The following is an 11,209-nucleotide window of genomic DNA, read 5'->3' on the forward strand; positions in this document are numbered from 1 at the left end:
GACTTTTTTTACATGGGACACTTAAGAATAAAATTTTTCCTCAAAAAATTCCTATTCTTTTCTATGCAGAACTGCACATTTACACTAATACCCACACCCCCCCCCCCTCTTTTTTCCTTAAAACCACCCATTTTGAGCAATGAACAAAATGAAATTCATCAAACTCTGGTTAAAAAACCACACAGAGAAGAAAAATCTCCTCCACTTCTTTATTAGAACAAACTTAAAATCACACTTTTACAAAATAACCACCCCCCCTCCCCCCACAATTCTTAAACCATCGTTTTGAGCAATGAACAAAACAAATTCATCGAAATCTGGCATAAAAACACATCTCAGAAAAAACTTGCCATCAACTTCAATCCTCCCTTCCCAAAATTTCAGCCAAACCAACAAAAAAAATCATAAAAGTATAAAAAAAACACACACAAACAAAACCCCTTTATTAGCAAGACAATCATCAACAAACCATAACATTCACATGTCACCTTCAAATATACCACATGAGAAAAAATACTAAACATAAACAACGCTCAATGCTCTGCCTAACACAATTCACATAAAGCACATTGCAATTACCTGGACAAAATCATCGTAACACTTGCAACTCAACGTCTAACAAAGCATCTCTTTTCCACAAACACACACATTCAAAACTGTACATACTATTTGTCCCTCAACTTGTACAAACTACTTGTATAATTAGACAAATGATGAAACTGTGAATTACCTAGAAGCCTCTGTCCTGCTCTCAAAGAACTTGTGCAGTGTATAAAGACGCTCTGCAATCATGGACAAAGTGGAGACACCTGTAGGAAGTCAAACACAAACATCAATACAATGACCAATACACTGCTGCCTATGCAATATTACACCTGAAACTGAACATTGTACTCAAATCCAACTATCACTGTGCACACACTCTTTCATATATAATCAATTCTTCTTCTTGTGACTGATAAAGGATTATGTTACTCAAACAAATACTTCTAAAAAATATTCTACCACTGTGTTGGACACTTGATGTAAAGCTGTTTCTGAATTACCTGTTCTCAGTCCTGGTCCAAAAGAACTACTTCGTTGTGTGAACACTCTCTGCAGTCACAACCAACATCTCACTCTTGGTAGAGGATCTCTTCATGCCTACAAGTACTGAAAGAAACATATAAAGGAAAATGATCAATACACTACCATCTATTACATCTGAAACTGAACATTTTACTGACACATTACTATTACATTAGATTAAATACACTTTATTTCTCACGCTTGTGAAATGTACAGTCATAACTGTAGGAGGCCAACATCCTCCTCTCACCCACCTCCTCAATGGAGTCCAAAGAGCAAGACAGAGACACAAAGACGTCTGTGCACCACATAGACGACAGCATCTTCTTCAGAACTGAGACCACACAGGATGTTTTCCACAGCGGCCAAACTCTCTCCACTTAAAGTTCTCTTCAACTTGAACATGTGCAGAAAGCCCCACACACCTGCCATCAGGTCCTGTAGCTTTCCTCAACACCCTCCTCACCTGCTCAGATCTAATGAAGGGGCAGGGATGTCCACTGACCCCTGCTGTGAGTGGTGTCAATTTCAGGTTCCCTGTTGCCAGATTCCAGACCTCTCTGGTTTCGTTACCCTGAAGGCACTCCTCCGGCTTCCTCCCATAGCTGTCCTTGCCCCTTCTTATCTCCCTCTTCATCTCATCTGCATTGCACAAACTAGAGACGCCTGAAAACACAGAAAGATTTTCAACGTTACACCTCTTACTAAACATTTAACTAAATATTTGTGTCCCTTATTGTACTCACAGTTTTTGACGCATTACTATTACTTTCACTTGTATCTCACTTCTTTTTTTTCAAACACTGCAATATCAGTACTCAAATCCAATCTATCACTGTGTACAGTCCTGTTTATACTGTTCCAGCTTGTCTTGTACATATAATGCCCTTTTCTATTGTTCTTCTCACTGATAAAGAATTATGTTGCTCAAGTAAATACTTCTAAAGAATATTCTGCTGCTGTATTTAATATTGTATCAGAGTGAATATTATTAGCCAGACGTCAGGTTTACGTGATCGCTTTTATGATATTAATTTGAAAACAAACTCAAAACTTAATAACACTTTTTGACCATTTTTGATACACGTTATTTATCTTTTTCTGTGTTTCATTACTTCCTACACTAAGAAAAACATTCAACAACCTCGTGAAATGTATCATAGTATAGCGCAGTATCACATCAGTACTCTGTATCTCTCACTTAATGTGATGCTGTTGTTAAATTACCTGTCCTGGATCTTCTGGCCTCTTGTTTATTGTCCTCACCTCCTGAAGAACCAACAAATAAGAAATTAATCACATTAACTGCAATATCATTATTTTTTAATCAACTAATCACTGAAGAAATGTACAGAATAATCACAACTCATTTAGCTCAAATTCATTAAATACTAAGGTCTGACCTGAGATTCAAACAGTCAAACTGCTGCTGACTTTAATAACTCACTCTTTTCACACTCAGGAGGTGTCTGTGTGGGAGGATTATTCCTGAAAAACAATATAATACCACAGGCTATTGTAATTGTAAACTACATACCAAAGCGTGCAGTATTAATGATGGCAAATATGAACGTCTACCACTTCATACGATGTTTATATTTCATCAAGGTTCAGATTTGCAATTAAGATCCTACAGAACACCTGACCAGTCTCCCTGGCTTTGTTGGCACCTGCGGTTTTACATTGTGTCATTACAGTCTCGTTACGTTCCTCGTAAACCGACAGAATTAACGTCAGCTCAAGTTAATGACTCGGGCTGTATATGTATGAAGGTAATGCTGTTCTGTTCATTTATACTGCATGTCTTCGTATGTACTCTACAATTACAACAGCCTGTCGCATTATATTGTCTTTCGCGTCAACAATTCCTGTTTACAAGGACAATAAATAATGATTATTGAAACTGATAATATGCAACGCCAATGACGCTAAACTCTGTTATATACGACGATATATGATGGAACCGCTATTTTCATCCGTCCCCGTTACAAACATACACAAAAAACTCGCGATAAAAACAGATATGATTAGAAGCAATGGCTAATGCTAATTCTAATGCTAACGCACGCCGCTAATTAGTTAGCTTGTTAGCCTTACCTCCTGCTGCAGGTGAGCTCGGCGTGTGTTGTAACTGGCTCGTTGTAACATCCGCGCTTCTTCGGCAACAAAGTTTCTCACACCGACAACAACCCCAGGTAAAAACGATGGCGTAAAACGTTGATTTTAATCTCCATTTTCACTCGACTGTTCGCCATTGTTCCTCCACCGACCTGCTCTCCTCCTCGTGATCCAGAACGATGACGTCACACGCCAGCCAACGTCGGCATACGAAACGCTGATTGGTCGACTGATTCTGCTCCACCTACTCGCTTCTGAGGAACAATGAACATAAAGCTAAAAATCCTTGTAAACAACATCCATTTATTATATATATTCCAGAAATATTGCACAAAGAAGACATAATTGGACGCAGACACGTTACATTTAAAGGGAACTGAGATTCAACAGTTCATTGGCCCTCTGGTTGAAAACACTGAGTGTGGTTTGTAGATTTGACATAGATATGTTTTACATTTCTATTGCCCCTGTTGCATTCACATATGGACTACTGTGACGACCGAATTTCCCTTTAGGGATGAGTAAAGTCATCTATCTATCTATTTAGTTAAATGTTCAGTTTCAGCTGTAATGTTGAATATTTTTCTGTGTTTTCATGGTTAAAGTCACACACTGTCCAACACAGAGTACTGTCTATCAAGAAAGTGTAATAAGAGAAGTAATGTAAAAGCAATGCAGAAGTAATAGTAATCCAAAATATATATAAAAGTCACAGTGTAGCCAGGAGTCACTAAATGTAACAGTACAGTAAAGTGTCTAATATGTAAAAAACTATTTGGACTTACAGATGAGTTTGTGTGATCAATGCGTGTTCTTGTCTGTGCAGGAGGAGAAGACGACAGCAGCTGAAGACCTGAAGTGGATGAAAGAATGAAGCTGTTAATGAAATAAAAGAGCTCCACCATCTAACTGCTGTAAACTGTGTTGCTTTCCTGTTGTTCAAGTGAAAACACTTCGTTTTTCTCTGCCATCTCTAATGTATATCAATGTCAAACCTAATTATCAAAAGGGTTTCTATTCTGTTCTGACTATACATATAGTTTCCATATTTTTGCAGCCACATTGTTGACAAACCCTAATTCAGACTGATAAGTTACAGTAGCTTTAATTTGTTCCAGACAAAAAGTTTAAAGAGTCAACGTACAGTTGAGATAATGACCAAGTCAGAGTGAAAAGAATAAAGTAACACTGTCTTCACGTCTGTCTCTTCTCTCTGTGATGGGTCCATGGTTCCAGTTTGAATCCTGTGGAGAAAAACACAACAAACATTAATGTAAAGATCTGACTCTTAACACATCAAAATAAAACCACAGAATTTCTGGGTATTAAACTTGAAACTGTCAAAAGATAAAGAACTAAAAGACAGTAGATGTACAAAGAAACCAGAGTGTGAACTACGTGTATCTGGACTCATCAGAACTTGTCCAACACTGCAAAAGTCTGTTGAAATTTGAACTAAATTTGGTTGAGAGAGCAAGAGGACAGGCAGCAAGAGAGGGGAAAGGAGACAGACAAAATTATTCAGACTTAAGATGAGTTACTGAAGATCTATCATGTTAGTGCTCTCGTGTTTGTGAAATACCTGGAGGACTCAGTCCTGGTCTCAAAGAACTTCTTCTTCTTTGGTTTGTGAGGTGGGAGCTGGTGTTTGTGTCCAGGCTGCAGCAGCTAAAGCAGTAAACCTGGAAAACACAAGTCCAACAAATAACCTGATTAATAATACCGCAGGTCCCACTTCATCACCACGACCAGCTGTGTCCGTGATCCTTTACATGATGAGGATTTACCACACTGAGACAGTTAAAGCCTTGAATAAATACATACAGGTGAACAGACAGGTTTAATGAATTGAAGTCACCATAGCAGCACTGCTGTGGCAGGATGTGTACCAGCGATGCTCCCTTCACATTTCTGACCGACCCCTTAACTATGCCTGCATAAAACCGGCTCTGCTTACCAGATGTGTGATGGAGATTTTCTCTCCATGTACCTAGAGGTGTCAGGGGGTGGGTTCCCTCTGCCAAAAAAGCAGCAAAGTGCCTCTTGGTTCCACTACTGTCTGTAACTCACATGGGAAATGTTCACAGCTGGCTTGTTAACATCACTGGCTAAGTCAGGAATCCTGTTCAGGAGGCAGGAAGTCAGCAGAGACTCCAGGAACACTCTGTTTGTGTACAAAGTAAACACACAAGACATAAGGTATTAAATATTGGACTTCAGAGGGACTGGATGGCAGATTCTTTTTAAATACTGGGATGAGCCAAGCTAACCAGTTCCCCCTGCTACCACTCTTTATGCTAAGCTAAGTTTATCATTTCCTGGCTATAGCCTCATGCTTGGAATGGTATTCATCTTATCTAACTCAGAAAGAGAGCAAATAAATATCAAAATGTTAAACTATTGCTGTATGGAGGCTCTGGTGTTGTTTAAATGAACTGAGTTGCTGATTACATTTGTCCCAGTAGCATTTATTTGATTATCTGACTGAATGAGCACATGGGTCCATTTAGTAATATTCTTAATTTAAACACCTTTCAATCACTGAAGGTAACCTTTGAGATGTACTACATTGTGTAAAGACCATCTAGTATTCTGCACACTCTTGGGACATATGGGTGATTTACATTATGCCTCCATTAAAAACAGATTTCAATTTCCTCTTTATCTTGATGTTACATTGTTTGTAACCGTGAATACACCTGATAAAAATCGCAATTATAAAGGCAAGACATAAATCATAAATTACAGCCTGTGAATATTGTTAAGTTCTGGGCACTGTAGCTGGCCGTGGGTGAGTCTATCTATCACTGAGGCAGTCAAGTGGTAATTTAAGGTTCTGCAGACAAGTTGTAGAGGCTTTTTATCAGGCTGGGTAAGCAGCTCAGCTTGCATTAAGCACAGCCCTTTGTCACCCTAAATTCAACATTTCTAAATAACAAGCATGTGTGGTTCTTAGAATCAAAGTGATTATTTTGTATAATGCGCTTACTTGCGTATTTTTCATTTTACAGTAAAGAAATAAGCCTCATTAATGTGCCATTTGGCATTTCTGAATAAAATCTGTGTGCACAGCCTGCCTAAATCACTCACAGTCTCTCGCTTATATCAAACGCGACGCATACCGACGATGAAAGCCCTGCATTCTGTAAACAGGCAGGCCAATCTGGACACACATCAGATCTGATCCACATCTCATGCAGAGCCACATCCGTGTGTACTGCAGCTCTTTGACCTTGGATGCTGCTCAGTGGAGGACCGCATGTTTTGCATGTATGAAGTCCAGCATTTAATCTCCTAATTCACTGGGAAAGCAGGATACCCAGCTAGAATGTGCCGTCTTTAAGATGGAGAAGCTTACGAGCTCTTTGGGGTCTTTGCTTTGCTGACCCAGTGATAAGACAACACCCCACAGGGATGAATAAAAACAGTGTGTGGACAGCCATATTGACCTATATCATGGCTTGGCGTTCATTGTTGATGCAGCTGCTGCTTCTGAGACCCAGGGCAACCATCTCCTTGTGATTTGTTGCACCTCCTGCCCAGCTGATATTTCTCATTTCACCTCAACTTCCTGAGAAATCCCCTTGCTCAATCCCCTTGAAATAACCCAAGATAACATTAATGTGCTGCTGTCTAAATAGCATGCTCTCTGAGAGCAAATTCTCAATCAGATACAGTCTCTGAACACGCCCATTAGCGGGATTAGCAAATAGCTTTTCAGTAAACGAGGCAATGATTGACCTTGAAGTGATGCTTGACTGAAAACCTGTGAGCCCGGCTGATGCTCAGCCAGCTCGCTGAGTCTTGTTGCACTACACGGCTCTTACGTCCCACTGAGCGAGCTTAAAAGTACGACTGAACTAAGACATCAGCCTGTTACTGGGCCGCTGATAATGAAACATGCAATTTGCAGAAATACTGTCTCTGTGCAGAAACAGGCTGACTGCTGTTTACCACCTGTGCTCATGAATGTAGACAGAACGGGTTGATTTTGACTGTTGTACCAGTTTAATCCTTACCACTCTACCCAGGCCACCTTTTTGTCCTTATTAGAGACATATTGTAAATTACCTTTTCTCCAGAAAAATTGTATTCATGTTACACTGCACAGGACAAGTGGCTAATGAACTGTTGGACACATGGATTTACACTCTGTCTTAAAAGTTGATCAGACCATATAAAACATCCATCCATTATCTATACTGCTTGTCCTTTAAGGGTGGCTGGAGCCAGCTGACACTGGGTGGGAGTTCACCAGTCTATCACAGGCCTGACATATAGAGACAAGTGAGCAGTTTACCCAACATGCATGTCTTTGGACTGTGGGAGGAAACCAGAGTACCTGGAGAGAACCCACTGCACAGAAAATCCCCCGGTGAACTTACTGTGAGGTGACAGTGCTAACCACTGTGCCACCTTCACCATATAAACAGTGGTTGTGAATTATTCTACCTGTAGGTTACACTATCTTCTCTTTAGACAGTGACTGGATCTGTTTCTCATTTCAACGTCTACACGTTTCTTGTTAAAACGTGTGTTTTTGCACGTGTTACATGAAAAACTGTAGAACATTAAAAGTAGAACATTAAAACAAGATTTTTTTCTCTTTAGAATGAAAAAAAAATCACCTGTCTGTATACATCACCATTTCACAAATAGTGAAACCTGCATTTTTTCCCACAAGAGCATGCAATGAAACACTAATAACACAGCTACTGATGGTGCTCTTTGTACAAACGAACTTTCTCTTTCTACAAAAAAAAGACATGTAGGGAAAGATAAACATCAGTCCCAGTGCGAGATCTTCTCTTAAGATGCACCACTTTGCTCTGATGATGGAGAATCCCACAGGGAGACATCCATCATAGCAGAGGCAGAGATACCAATTTCTCATCTGACAACGGTCTCAGTAGACCAGAATGCAATGTAGCCACAAAACATATTGTGTTTTGATTGTCGGCCGTTTTGCACCCCACCTACGTGTTTAACCTCACAGCTGAAAGCAGCAAGTTCCCACCTGTTCTCTCTCTCCTGAGCCAGATGGTTGGAAGTGTTTTTGGAAAATTTGAAGTCACAGAAGTCATGGGAGAGTAGAAACTCCAGAAATGTAAAACCTGCAGAGTAATAACAGATTTATAGTGATAATGTTTTTACAGCTCCTCTGCTTTTAAATTACAGGTATTACACCAAAACATACAGCAGTTTGTGTAACAGAATGTTTCCCCAACCTATAAACACGGCACTGTGTTATTGTATCATCATATAAAGCTGTTGGGACTAAAATCAGTTGCCTATTTACACAAATGGAGCAACGTTAATATTAATTTGGAAATGTGTTTCTATCCACCTGATGACTGCAGGCTCAATATTCCCCAACTTATAAAAGACATTTGTGGCTATTTAGCTGCTAAATTTGCCACTATGTTCACTAGCTGACCTAAGCTACGTTTCAACCTAAACAAATTTACAAAAATATCTTGAAACATCACAAAAAAGGTTTAACACTTGGCTGACATGAAAAATGTCAGTGTACTGTCCAGCGGTAATGTGAATAAATCACGACATACCTTAAGCATATGACTTAAATGTCCACTGAAGTGTCTGCTGCACTGAAAAGACAAGAAAATGGTACCTGACAAAAACATCCAATCTGTGTGGAATTTCATTCATTCACATTTTCTTTTACCAATTTTCTCGAAACTTTCTTAAGGCTGAGAGGAAGTGCACATCCCACATAGTCAGCTGATACATTGTTAATATTAAATTATATAATAATTAATACAACCAGTGACCACTCAGACATACCCTGGAGCCTCTTCACTGTTCCAGAGTCCTAGGTTGAGAACCACTGTATTAGCCAGTAATGACAAAAAACATCTCTTTCTGTTTGTGAGTTAGTATTCTGAAAATATACAGCTGTGTGAAAATGACTGGGTCAGGTGGCTGACAGAGAACCAACTGAGCCACAATTACTTTCATTTGTTCATGACTAAATACTGTTATCAGAAAACAGAGCTGAGGTTTTACTGTTAACCTTTTGATTCTGTCTAACGATAGTTTTTAATAACAGACAGACAATGCTGATTTACCTTGCATTGACTACAATGCGTGTGTACATGTGTATGTGTTTATTCTGTTGGCAGCGTGTTATTACTGCACGGTGCCTATTTGCATAAGTAATTATCACTGACAGACACTGGTTTTACAGTGTTTAGTCAGCCAGCTGAACACTCACAAGAGGAAAGACTTAGTGAAAATGCTGAGAGTGAGTGAGTGTTGGCTCTTATCCTAATTTACCATTAACATGCAAGAAAAAAAACATTACATGAAAAACAGGCTGAAAACACTAATGTCGAAACATTAAAACTCAGTGTCACACAAATTGAGAGATTAAACTGCATCGAATTGCTTGCTGTTCAACAGCTGCCTCACCCAAAGTGACACCCGACAAATCAAACCCCCACCACCACCACCAACCAAAAAAAAAAAAAGATGAAACAAGCAAGATTAAAGAAATTTCTTGGAAACTTTGTTCAGCTCCAATTTCCCTGACAAACCTCAAAGAGGGTAATGAATTAAAGCAGCCTGATAACATGAAAGTAAAAGCAGTCGCCAGGTTCAATGACTTCATGTCAGTGAGCCGCCTCTTTCCTCATCTGAGCTGACACTGTTGTTACAACCCCCCTAAGGTGGGACAGCCAGTGGAAAGGATGATTTGTCATGATTTGGTAAGTGTATACTCCTTCCAAGTGTGTGTCTGTGTGTATTGGGGTCGATATTGCTCCAGGGGGGAGAGTTTGAGCTGACAGTGACATAATTCACACATGTGACCTTCTGTCTAGTGTGAGAAAAAAATGTTTGTGAGCCAATGTGTTTGCAAGACTGTGTACCCATGAACTTTTGGGTGTGTGTGTCCATGCACTCAAACAAAATGTTTGTGCTGTATTTGACTTACCTTACACTGCTAGACAAGGTTACAGTTATTATGACCATTAAGAAGCCTGGAGCAAATTCTCTTGGCAACAGTTATTGTGTCCTGCGATTATCTCCCATCAGCCCTGAGCTGTCACATTCTCCACAATCCCCCACTGACACAGGCCCGCCGCCACTTAATTTCATTGTCGATTATCTTCCAGAGCGCAGGGAAGACGAACACTTCTCCTGTATTAAGTAAATTGGAAGCGATAGGAGAGAGGACGAAGCCTCTGTTGTAATGTAACAGTTGACCTTGTGTTTCCCCTCAGCCTGCTGGGTAATAGTCCCCCCCCCCACATTTCCCAGTAACAGCACTTTGTTGAATCGATTTTGGTGTTTGATTATCGCTAAAAACTTTTATCAGCTGCACAGTCTGTAGGAATAATCTGTTTCCTCTCTTGCACTCACATATACAACACATGCAGAGCACCCTGTGTCGAGTATGAATAATGGCAGCTATTCATCTCCCGGACACACGAGGTGTGATTAAATTTTCCGTACAGATAGCCTTGACACTGTGCAGGATTTTTCAGGTCTCACATTGTCAATCAGCTTTTTTTTGTCGTATACCTGCGTTCAGCCTGGATTTGTGTGGGTGATGGGAGGGACTGCAAACAGAGCAAGCTTATCAGCCCAAGAATGGTACAGGGAGAAATTGACGAGGGAGATGAAATGATTGCAGGAGGTCAGGCAGAGCTGTAGTGATACAACATCATACTGAGAACAGCTGAGAAATGGAATTACATAAAAAACTAAATCACGTCATGTGGAGAGTCAGTCGCTGTTAGTGGGAAATTCCAGTTATTAGATTTGGGAAATGAATTTTGTAAGGCCTTAGTTCCCCATGTTTTTGGATGTAAATGATAGATACTGACACAAACCTTTGGAACTGGTGCAGTATTGAGCAAAAAATGAGAACCCACCACTGCAAACAGCTGCTGCAATGTAATTCAATGGGAAATTGTCAAAGTGCGTCCACTTAAGTGCTCATTCCAGACAGATTGTGTCTGGATAGGATTCCTATAGAGACAGGCCTTTTTACTCAAGA

General features: G+C 39.9%; 1 long non-coding RNA gene across 2 annotated transcripts; it reads right to left on the bottom strand.

The window, feature by feature from the left end:
- Positions 1-204: 204 nt before the first annotated feature.
- Positions 205-9,826, bottom strand: LOC108887512 (uncharacterized). Of its 2 annotated transcripts, XR_007809502.1 has the most exons (10): positions 8,754-9,826; positions 8,204-8,300; positions 5,257-5,350; positions 4,769-4,868; positions 3,972-4,430; positions 3,166-3,440; positions 2,296-2,337; positions 1,323-1,734; positions 1,047-1,152; positions 205-809 (listed from the first exon to the last, which is right to left on the bottom strand). It is a non-coding gene; the product is annotated as an uncharacterized LOC108887512 (long non-coding RNA). The 2 variants fall into 2 exon arrangements; XR_001961645.2 differs by lacking the exon at positions 5,257-5,350.
- Between the last annotated feature and the right edge of the window lie 1,383 nt (positions 9,827-11,209).

Source organism: Lates calcarifer, unplaced genomic scaffold (assembly GCF_001640805.2).
Source record: "Lates calcarifer isolate ASB-BC8 unplaced genomic scaffold, TLL_Latcal_v3 _unitig_1238_quiver_2403, whole genome shotgun sequence".
NCBI classification, from domain to species: domain Eukaryota; kingdom Metazoa; phylum Chordata; class Actinopteri; family Centropomidae; genus Lates; species Lates calcarifer.